Source organism: Chrysemys picta, chromosome 24 (genome assembly GCF_011386835.1).
Source record: "Chrysemys picta bellii isolate R12L10 chromosome 24, ASM1138683v2, whole genome shotgun sequence".
In the NCBI taxonomy this organism is placed as follows: Eukaryota; Metazoa; Chordata; order Testudines; family Emydidae; genus Chrysemys; species Chrysemys picta.
In genome coordinates this window covers 6,071,910-6,082,727 of record NC_088814.1, presented here as the reverse complement: position 1 = coordinate 6,082,727, position 10,818 = coordinate 6,071,910, and the positions used below count along the sequence as shown (strand labels likewise).

General features: G+C 41.1%; 1 long non-coding RNA gene across 2 annotated transcripts; it reads right to left on the bottom strand.

Moving 5' to 3' along the window:
* Positions 1-250: 250 nt before the first annotated feature.
* Positions 251-6,823, bottom strand: LOC112058836 (uncharacterized). Of its 2 annotated transcripts, none has more exons than XR_002888023.3 (4): positions 6,683-6,823; positions 5,045-5,357; positions 2,903-3,053; positions 251-2,350 (listed from the first exon to the last, which is right to left on the bottom strand). It is a non-coding gene; the product is annotated as an uncharacterized LOC112058836 (long non-coding RNA). The 2 variants fall into 2 exon arrangements; XR_002888024.3 differs by having other exon boundaries at positions 5,157-5,357.
* Positions 6,824-10,818: the final 3,995 nt, after the last annotated feature.

Here is a 10,818-nt window from a genome sequence, read left to right as displayed (position 1 = left end):
TGGCACGCGTGCCATAGGTTGCCTACTCCTGCTATAGGATGTGGACTTGGTGAACGGTGCCTAATTAAACAACCCTGGAGAGTGAAGTCCTCTTTGTCCTCAAACTGGTACCATTCAAATGACTCAGCCATTAAATATATTCCATTCCTGATTTGGAGGGACCATCTCCAGGGATGCCTATAGAGAATTCAGGTTTCAGAGTAGCAGCCGTGTTAGTCTGTATCCGCAAAAAGAACAGGAGGACTTGTGGCACCTTAGAGACTAACAAATTTATTTGAGCACAAGCTTTCGTGGGCTACAGCCCACTTCTTCGGATGCATAGAATGGACATTGGCCCACTCACTCCCTTGGCCTCTTTGCTGAGACAACATAGGAACAGTAATTTCTAATTGTGATTTGTACACAAGAATTCCTCTCCAAACTGGACTGGCATTGCCAGTTCATTTTCACATAAACAACCTACCAATCATGAACTGGTATCAATTTTTGGTCCTATATGTTTCATGTCTCTGTAACTCTTACCAGTCACCTAAACCATTGGAACTCATGGAAAGGTCATCACTGCTGAATGAAGTAGTTTTGTGTTGTTTAATATAGGGCTTTAATCATTGAATATCTGTGACATCCACCTCTCTCCACTTGGGAATGTTTATGATGCTTGTAATACTTCCATATACAGACCTAGCACCATTTGCAAACATGAATGAAGTTTCACAAGAATGCTATAAAGGAGGCATGTATTATTATCATCATTTCACAGGTGAGGAAACTGAGGCACAGAATGGTGACGTGATTTGCCTAGGGCAGCACAATAATCCCATAGTCCAATGAGAAGAGAAGAAGCGTGTTTGTGTAGTGAGGCCATTGGACAGGGATTTAGGAGGCATGGACTCCGCTCCTGGCTCTGCCACAAACTTCCCGTGGGACCTTGGGTGCATCACTTCATCTTTCTTGCCCTCTATAAAATGGGGATAATGATGCTTCCTTTCCCCTAGCAGTGTATTTAGAATAAAATCCATGACAGTTAGGCACCTCAATATCTTTGAGGATCTGGGCCTAAGCTCTGTGGGCAGAATTATCTTTCTCTGTGTTTGTACCTAACCCAATGAGACCCTCTTCTCAGCTGTAGCCATTGGGCCCTCCCAGAACACAAATAATAAATAATATCTTGTGGCTCCAGCCCTCTTTCCCTTTCCTCTCGCACCCCCCAGCAAATGTGTCAACATGTTTATTTTGCTTTATCTGCAGGTATTTGATCACCTTGAGGAGGTCCATCATTCTTGAGGGAGGAGTCTGGTTCTAGCACCAAACAAAAGGCGTTCTTTTTGTTGGACGCCTGACTTGTCCAACTTAGTCTTCTGTAAGAGTCTGTTCCTTATTCAAGACCATGACCTGTGACCTTCAAGGTCAGACATTTCTAATCCCCAAAACAACTATCCTTGGTCAACTGGGGATTCTGTCTCCAAATTCCTAGCAATGGAAGGAGCTGCCTATACAAATCCCACCCCCTACACCAGAGAGAACAACCTCAGATTAGCCCAAATAATATATGAGAGCAGTGGCGTTTGGGGAGAGAGGGGGGGGGGAGAGTCTTTTAAAAGACCCCATTTCAGAGGGATGCTTGTTAAATAGTTTCAGGGTGATGTAGTGGATTGAAGGAGACAACCAGGCAGCCTGGAACTCCTGGAGGTTCTTTGTGCCTATTGATTTTTGGGTCCGCCTTTTTATTTTATTTTATTTTATGTTTAATGGAGGAAAAGAGGAAATCCATACGCCTTCCTGAACTAGAGAGCGGAAGAGATTGAGAAGCTAGATATGGCCAAGTTTAGCCGCCTGTCTGCTCCGTACGCAGCTCTGAAGTAACAAGGGCCCATTCCACTTTAGGTGCGGCGAAACTTTGACACTGCACAACGAGGAATCATAAAAACTCCCAGGGAAGGTCCTCAGACGAAGAGGTGAGGGGGCAAAAGAGGGCTCAAATCTCTTCACTTTAAAGTGGACTTTAGCTATGACTTCTTTTTTATGGCATGGGCCTTAAAGGGAAGGATCAAAGACACCTTTTGCAGAAGTCATGGCGTCTGAGCCACAGGAGGAAAAAAAAAATCTGATTACTTTCCTGCTCGAGGTGTTGAAACTGTTGCTGGTTGAGGTGTTCTTCTGGTTATTATTTTCCTCCTCCTTTTCCCTGCCTTGAGGTGATTCGAGTGGCAAGTTAAAGGCTGAAAATCCACCCAGCTGAGAGCAGATTCAACGCTAGACGTGCTGACAATACTGCGGTTTCAGACCAAGTCGCGAGTCAACTCCCGTTGCAAGGTTTGAGTGTTTAAATTCATGCTAAATCCCTAGGCATCTGAGTGAAAAAAAATCAAACGCACAAAGAAAGAAAAAGTTAAATGAACGAGTGATATGAAACGGGGTCCTGTAACTTGGGTCTTAAAATAATTGTTACCTTGTAGTTTTCGGGGTAAAACTCAGGTAACGTGACTTTTTACAAGAAAGATTTGTGAGTTTGTTTTTTTTGTTTTTTGTTTTTTTAAAATAGGCCTCTATCTTTAAAGAGTACACCCCTTTAGTGAAAGCAGTGGCTATGATAGATAGATAGATAGATAGATAGATAGATAGATAGATAGATAGATAGATAGATAGATAGATAGTGGGGTGTGTAGATAGATAGATAGATAGATAGTGGGGTGTGTAGATAGATAGATAGATAGATAGATAGATAGTGGGGTGTGTAGATAGATAGTGGGGTGTGTATGTAGATAGATAGATAGATAGATAGATAGATAGATAGATAGATAGATAGATAGATAGATAGATAGGATATTTCCAATATAGGCAAGATATTTTAATACTTTAGTTACCGTCATTGTTTGCCAATGAAAGCAGTCTAAGGACTTACATTTTAGGCTGGGAATGAAGTCTTTGTCAGAAGCAACTTTGTCAACCTCTGTTTTCTGATTATCGTGTGGCATCATTTTCAAAACCCTGTATTTTCCATGGCTTCTGAGCAGCTTAGCAGACCGTTGGAAAGGGGGGCGGGGAAGGGTTTACTTAAAAAAAAACACCAAAGAAAATCAAGGAGGATATTTAAAATGTTACCTAAACAACGTCAAACAAATCGTTTCAACATATCATATACGATATAATCTCCTGTGCTTGATCAAGTAACAAGTCTAGCATGGGAGATAATATAATATAATCCGGATCACATGAATATCTGTCGATTCTCAGAAGTGTGAAGCCATGGGGGGGGGGGGGAGGGAGATTAAAGACTATGGAATTAGTGGGTGATTAACTGGCCGGGTGCAATCGGAATACGGCCCATTGTGTATTGTACAGTGTGTAGATTTAGCAATGGCCGTCACGTGACTAGACTCTACAGTCTGCTTCACTGAATGTTACACGGGCAGTAGATTTGCCAAGATTTCGATTTTCGTCGTCAAATGCTTAGTTTAAAAGGGGAGGGGAAGACTGCTTTTAAAATAAAATTACCTCTCTCTTGCCTTCTACTACTGAAATACATGCCTTTTTAGTAATATTGATCCGCCCCCACGTCTTTCAAATTATAGATTTTTTGGTGAACTTGAAGGGGATAACTAAATTATAAGGCGAGATGGTTTTCTTCTTCTTCTAATAAGGCCAATAGCAATGCTATGTTATAGATTTCCCCATGCTAGCCCCTTTCCTGGATCTTATCCAATTACCTTCCTCTCTCCCCCTCCAGAAAAATTAACTGCTAAAAATGTCTGTAACAGTAACAGTTTTGTACGGGTCATTCGGAAAACACATCGAGATGAATACGCTATGAAAAATTTGCAACACTTATCCACCACGTATAAACATATCTGGTGGCACCCGTGTACTTAATGCTGAGGGATACTCTAATTCTCTTGATCAGGTTGCTACCCTTCAACCAGATTGAGATGATATTTTGAAACACAAAGTAAGCCTGCAAAGTAACTCAAAACTTTGTTAGCAGCAAAGGCCCGATCCCGAAGGCAAAACTCTCACTGAACTAGAGTCCAGCATCCGAGTGTTCTGATGGGGATGGGTGTTTGGCAAGGTCCGACCATTAGAAAAAATGTTTTCTATATGTTTGCAAAATCCCATGTAGATAGCAAAGGCGGAGATATTTTTGACACAGGAACGCCTAAAAAGTAAACACTGTAGTGGGGGGGGGGGGGGACTTCGACCGGGAGTGTATAGTTTGCAGCCACGATTTAAATACATTTATCAGACCCAGTTACTAATTATCCTTAATTTAAGACTATTTTAAATTCTTCTGATTGCCAGAGGTCTATTATCTAAGTAGGAATGTCTCACCCACGAATGCCTTCTCCACATGCCATGTCCAATGTATTAATACAACATTCAGTGTTGATATTAACAAAATATCTCTGGTCAGTCTGGTCGGTTTGAAACATTTAAAAATTACACTTTAGAGGCGAAAGACGACTAGAGGTTTCTATGCAGAGGCACGGCTAGTTTATAACCAGTGCTTTGTTTCTCTGGGAAGTTTTGTTAAACAGTTTTTAGCGTTCTCAAACAGCTGTGAAGATTGTCTTTCTTTGAGTGAATTAGCCACTGTGGTTTACTAATCTCTTACTTTGTAAAAGACTCAAATAAAATAACACTATGTGTGTGTGTGTGAGAGAGAGAAAGTAAGACATCACATGTTATCGCAAGATTAGCTTCAATCAATCTGTGGCGAAATATCTTCCCTGCCAGCTCATTCCTTAGAGAGCGGCTGTATTTCAAGACGAAATTGGATACGCAGTTTCCAAAGATTGCCTCCATCCTGTAGTTTATAACTCTCTGATCCAAACTGCTGCGTTTGGAAAGTGGCCATTCAACCACCTGAAAACCTAAAGGTTTTTCAATGAGAGCAGGGGGAGGATTTTGTCACAGATAACATCATTTTTTTTTTCTCAATAGCAGAGTTAGGATTCAGGCCGAATGTTTTTTAAAAATGTCCTGTGCGGCCCCTCGTCGAAACCTACATATAATTCATTCCAAAAAAATGTACATGTATAATACATACTGAGGTGGGAAGTGCAGAACTTGGCTTCTTTGTTCTTCCAAAGGAAGATTTTCTATTTTTTTTAAGGAAAGGTGCAATCTAAAACAGTTTATGCAATAAATGCGTTTCTCACAGGGGCTGGTTCTGATCCAGTGTTAGTGGGTTTACACCTCCATTACTCCATCTATTTCATCGGGGTTATTGGTGATTTACACACATCGGAGGTCAGAATCAGGCCCGCAGCGTTTGCCGTTGCTAGAGCATTGAACTTTTCTTATGAAGACAATGTTCTTATTCCGCTATGTCTTGGACAATCGGCCAAGACCTTGAATTTCTGTGGGGGGAAGTTAATCAAGAAAGTTAGCCTATTGCAAAAACCAATGGGAACAAATATGTACATACCAAATGAGACCATTTCTCTGTGTGAGTCTATTAGGGACTAAAATCTACGTACTGTCACCACAAATATTTATACTGGAATTTAACACTTGTTTCATTTCACAGTCCAGAGATCGTAAATACATAATGGCCTGCCCCAAAAGTATTAGTTTTTTTTTTTTTTTTTGCTGACATGCTCAATTCCAGCTGCTCGTGACTAACAACGGTGGAAAAACCAGCGAGGTGATCCAGAAAAAGGCAACATCATGGAATGCCGGACGAGTCACCCCGCCTTTTCTACAGTGAAAAACTTTCCGAAGGGGAATTAGTTTTTAAAATACAATTATTTACTTATTGGTTCATGTATATAGTCCCCATCAGTATGAAAATTGAACAAAATAGAAGACAAATTCAGAGTAGGAGGCCAGGTCATCTTGTCTTTAACGTGCTAGGTACCGTTTGTATGTGCCAGATGAGTATATATTTAATGTATGTTCCAGTTGTACATATATTTTAATAGCTATACCATAGGTGTATGTATATTTCTCTCTTTGTATGTGTGCATAAAGCTAATGGATTGGTTAGGTTACCTTCTCCATTCAGTTCCTTTAACCCTAAACTTCCAAAGGCAGGGTTAAAAACGTGTAATTGTGAAATCAACTTCTTGTTAAGATTTAGTTCTGTGTATAGGGAAGAGGTCTGCCGTCCATGATCAGATATACATTCCCGCCCTCTTCACGGCTCAGATCCCTTCTCCCTTGCCCATCAAAGATTTCACGCCGTAAGCCTTTCCTAAAAAACCCTCACTAACATCCCATAATATTATTGGGGAGGTTAATAATAATTGTATTGGAGTCACGGGTTTGGCGGGAGAGACAAGGAAAAGCTCAACTTTAGCTACAGATGTTTGCTTTTGGGGAGGGGAAACACCCCAGTCCTCTGAAAAAAACCCAGTAAAGTTTCCCATTAAAATTGACACCATGGGGATGGCCCTAGCGGTCATGTCCACCTCGGATTGGTTCGCTCACCGGAAGTTGCTCGCAGACGCCTTTTCTAACAGATAAGTCAACTGCCAGAGACCCTTTTCCCCTTCCCCCAAAAGTATATTTTGTCACAGCCTCAGCCCCACAGCTCCCGGTGCAGCTCCTGGTGCAGGCTACCCTCCCCTCAGTGCTAGTCCCCAAAGCAATCAGTGACAGCTGCTTCTCGGCCCCCATCTTCCCCCCCCCTTCCACCCTCCCCTTCTTCCCATTGCAAACTGGGGGGAAACATTTCCCTTACCTCCTTTGGGAGTGAGATGAGTCGCCACCAGCCAGGACTGCTGCGGTACCTTCCTCCTCCCTTCCACCCAGGTTGGGGGGACCCGGCAGGGCACGGTGGTCCCCAGCACAGAGATCCCTGTGGGTGCGCACCCAGAGGCAAAGACGAGGCGTCCAGTTTGGGATTTGATGCTAAGAACTATCCAGCCCCCCAGCCAGAGGGGTCCTCCTTCTCCAGGCTTGAGTCCACCACCAGCCCCGGGACTGGACCTTGTCAAAGCATCGACAGCTCGTCACAGCCTCAGGTAGGCATCAAGCCGGCAGGTTCCCAGGTGCTTTCGTTGCCTACTGATTTCACCCCCCCTGCTGCTCATGGACATCGGCGAGAAAGTAGCCCTGCGTCATCTTGCTCGGACACTGTCAAGGGGGATTATGAAGCGTCCATTAAACTGAAACCCGGCTCTGGGTCATCTGGGAAGGATAAAACGGAAGAGCAGCGTTTTTTTCTCCAGGAGGCTCCACTGTTAGACAGGCCTACAGACAACCAAACGTCGCAAGAAATACAAGGTGGGTACGGAAAGAAAAGAAAAGCAACTGTATAGGTAAAAAGCAGGTTTGCAGTCAAAACAAGGTGATTTTTAGCCAGACTGCCAAGGAGCTGGGGGTGGGGTGGGGGAAGGGGGGCGCCCCCCCCTCACTAACACAATGACCCTTTAGTTAAAAATTAATTTACAGCACCCAAGCATGCATGCCAGACTCAATTACAGCCCTCATTCCTGAGTGGGCCCATAGGAAAGATTTAAAAATAAAATAACCCAGAGCTTGGAAAGATTAATTTTTTTCGCGATGGCTAAGAGGTACCCTGAACGAAAAAAACATTCTTTTTAGATATTCTTCTAGCTAAGAGGTCCAAAGTCATAGACAGACAGGTAAGTCAGTTTGGAATAAAGGTGGGTAGGCGACCGGAGAACTAATTTGGAGGGTTTCTTTCAAAACCTGCTGAGCGCTGGTCATTTCCCATGTGTAGAGTCCAAAAAATGTTGCATTCTTTTCATCAGACTTTCAGACACCTGTGTAGGAAACTCCAAGGCAGTTAAGCCACGTGCACTGCCAGTTAGACCTGGTTTTTTTAATTAGCATTTCATTCCAATCCTCTGAAATATTTACCTAAAGACAGCCTTGCCTTCCTTTCCCCCCAATGTCAGGATCTGAGGCAAAATCCCCACCCCATGTTTGTCTCCCTTAGCATGTCTGTATTTGGGGAGAGGGAGGTTATCGTTCCAGTCCATAATCAAGCATGGCTTTAAAAAAAACACAACTATCTCTTTCGACCCTAGACATCGAATTAAAATGAAATAATCAAGGCTATGCAAAAATGTGGACTCGTCCCAACTATTTAAATGCCACTTTTCTACGGCGGGGTGTATGTGAGGGTGGGGATTTCTTAAACTGCAACCAGGATCTTCAGAATAAAAATACCAAATAAGAAATTGTGAGGTTGCACTTTTAACGAGGTACCTAGCTTTAACTAAGTTACCTTTTTTATTTTCACAAAGCCATCCTAATATCTTTGCTTCCTGATATATTTTTAACGACGCTGTTTATATTGGTTATTTAATTGCTATCATTTTAGTGGACAAGAAGGGCTGTCTCTTAGTTTAGACTTGAAACTATGCGGTCATTTCAACAGGACTGCCAAGTCCACTTACTTCGGGAGAACTAGTCCGGTTTATGTTCCTCTCCACGTCTATAGTGCCGCTTCTCCATAAAGCTTAGATAGATCGATATACATTTGCTTCATAATTATTGTAACTTTAAATTCAATTTCCTGGCAGTTCCCTACTTTTTATAGTTTTCTACTAAGTGTTGAAAACCGTGAAAAAGACCTATTAGTGCAACCGGCTTATTTAAACACATTAATCTATGAATTTTTAACTGTATTCCCCTCTGAAACTAACCTGATATGGGCAATTTGAATGTTTTATTGAAATAAGAGCATAGTTTTGTATGTTTCCTTGACTGCCTTTGCCAGTCAGCATTTCTAATTCTTGACAACGGGGAATTATTAGAAAGATTTAAACCTCTTTAAAAAATATCCCTGGAATCAATGTAACTGGATGAAAGTAATAGAAGCAAAAAACCCAACCCTGAAAATAGGTAATGCTGTGATCTTTCGATTTTTTGGGGGGGGGTAGGTGAATGCCTGGAAAAAAAAGGTCTACACTATGATCCCTTGAGGCTATATGTGAAGCAACTAGACTAAAAGTTTAATTTGGTAAAGTTAAATGTGCATATACAGATTGACTGCTCATTGGATCATAAAATAAGTTTGTTTAAAACATTTTGGTAATTTCCATTATTTAATGGCAATCAACCTAATGTTTCCTATATTATGCTGTACCTGCTGCTAAATTACTTTTTAAGGCTTAGCCACTCTGCCAAAATACTCTACTACTAATTAAAGAACATTTCAATTGACTGAGTCAGTAACTTTGCAGCATCTGCAGAGACCAATAAAGATTTAAAAATAAAGTTTGGTTGTTTTTTTTTTCCACACTGAGAGCTCGATCCTGCCAAGCACATGAAAGACTTTACTCACGTGAGTTGTCTAAGGGATTGTTCATGTGACTAAAGTTAGGTGCTGAATTTAAGGATTGGAGTTCATATGATAATCAATTTAACCCCAACTGTATTTAAAACTCAATTATTGTGTTTAAATATGTCCATATTAGCCACAGAAGCAAGGCTATTGACCTCTAATACATTAAAAAGAAAGCAGCAAACAAAACCTGAAGTTTAGTGTTTGTGCCTTGCTACAGAGGAACACGTTTGTTTTTTATCTTCCTTACAAAGCGTTCACTTATATTTAGCGTCTGCAGACAGTAAGAGATGTATTTTGAGAAAACTTTTAACTGTAATGGAACCACGTCCATAGGTTTTTTTATATATTTCTTAGTGTCTGAAAAATTCCCCTCCGCAGTTGGGAGACCTGATTCTGCTCTTAAGTACAAGGCTCTATATCACGGAGAGCAGAATTTGCTCCTACATTTCGATTTGCTTAATTCTTTAGATACTGGGGGGACGTGATCATGCTATCGTGACATATAAAGTATGGGTCGGATACTAGGATTTTCTATCCAGAAAATGACTCAGTCTAGAAATGATTTTAGTCCCTGGAAACATATTTACTGACAGCTGTTTTTCAATATGTTCAGGTGTATGCTGGACGGACCAAAATGGCGTGTCGAATGGCTTCCTATTGAGTTCTTTGACTCACTTAAATGGACACCGTCGATTTTGTTTTTTAAATCACTCTTTTTTCATGTTGACTTTCTATTGTTGCACCTATCTCCTAAAATGACTGAAAGAGATTAGACTGAGAATTGTTTTTTAACTGGGCGCATTTGACAGCACCAACTTGTGTCTAGTCAGGTTCACTTTTCATAGTCAATTTCTCCTTTGCTTTGTGGGAAACTTTCCCACCACAGGAGGTCAAATATTATTATTGTTAATAATAATACTAAATAATAAATTGTTAACATGTAATTGTAAAACCACAAAAAATTTGGCAGGGGGATTCAGGAGTAGGTCTAATACCTGAAGCTACCGTTAGCTTAAAAAAAAATTTGACCATAAATTACAAATTGATGGTGTCTCTTTCATATGATGATATTGTATCTTTTTCCCCCTTAATTTTTTTCCACCACGCTTTTATTCTGGTACATGCTCACCTAAAGGTGGGATATGACATTTTATACTGGATATGATTTTCACTGGTCCTTGGAGTCTTACATAGCCTGTGGACATTTCCAGCCAATCGCTTTCTCTTCTAAATTTCGGAGATGAAGGCTGTGTCGCGTCATTATCTCTGATCATGGTTATTTCCCTGCGCACCTTGTATTCATTTGCTAATCGCCATTTGTGATGCTGCGGCGTTAGTCTTTGAGTCTGTATTGTAAGCCTGGCAAAATGTGATGCATGTGCTTACTTTATGTACGTCTGAACATCAGTGAATAATAATATAATAAAGTGGGTTGCGCTGGTAATAAGAACAAGGTACAAATATGCAGTTGTGTAATATAAAGGCTTCTGGTTTTAATGTCATTCCTGGGTTGCTATCTCATGTAAAACTGCTTGTGACTGGAAAATCTTGGTTAT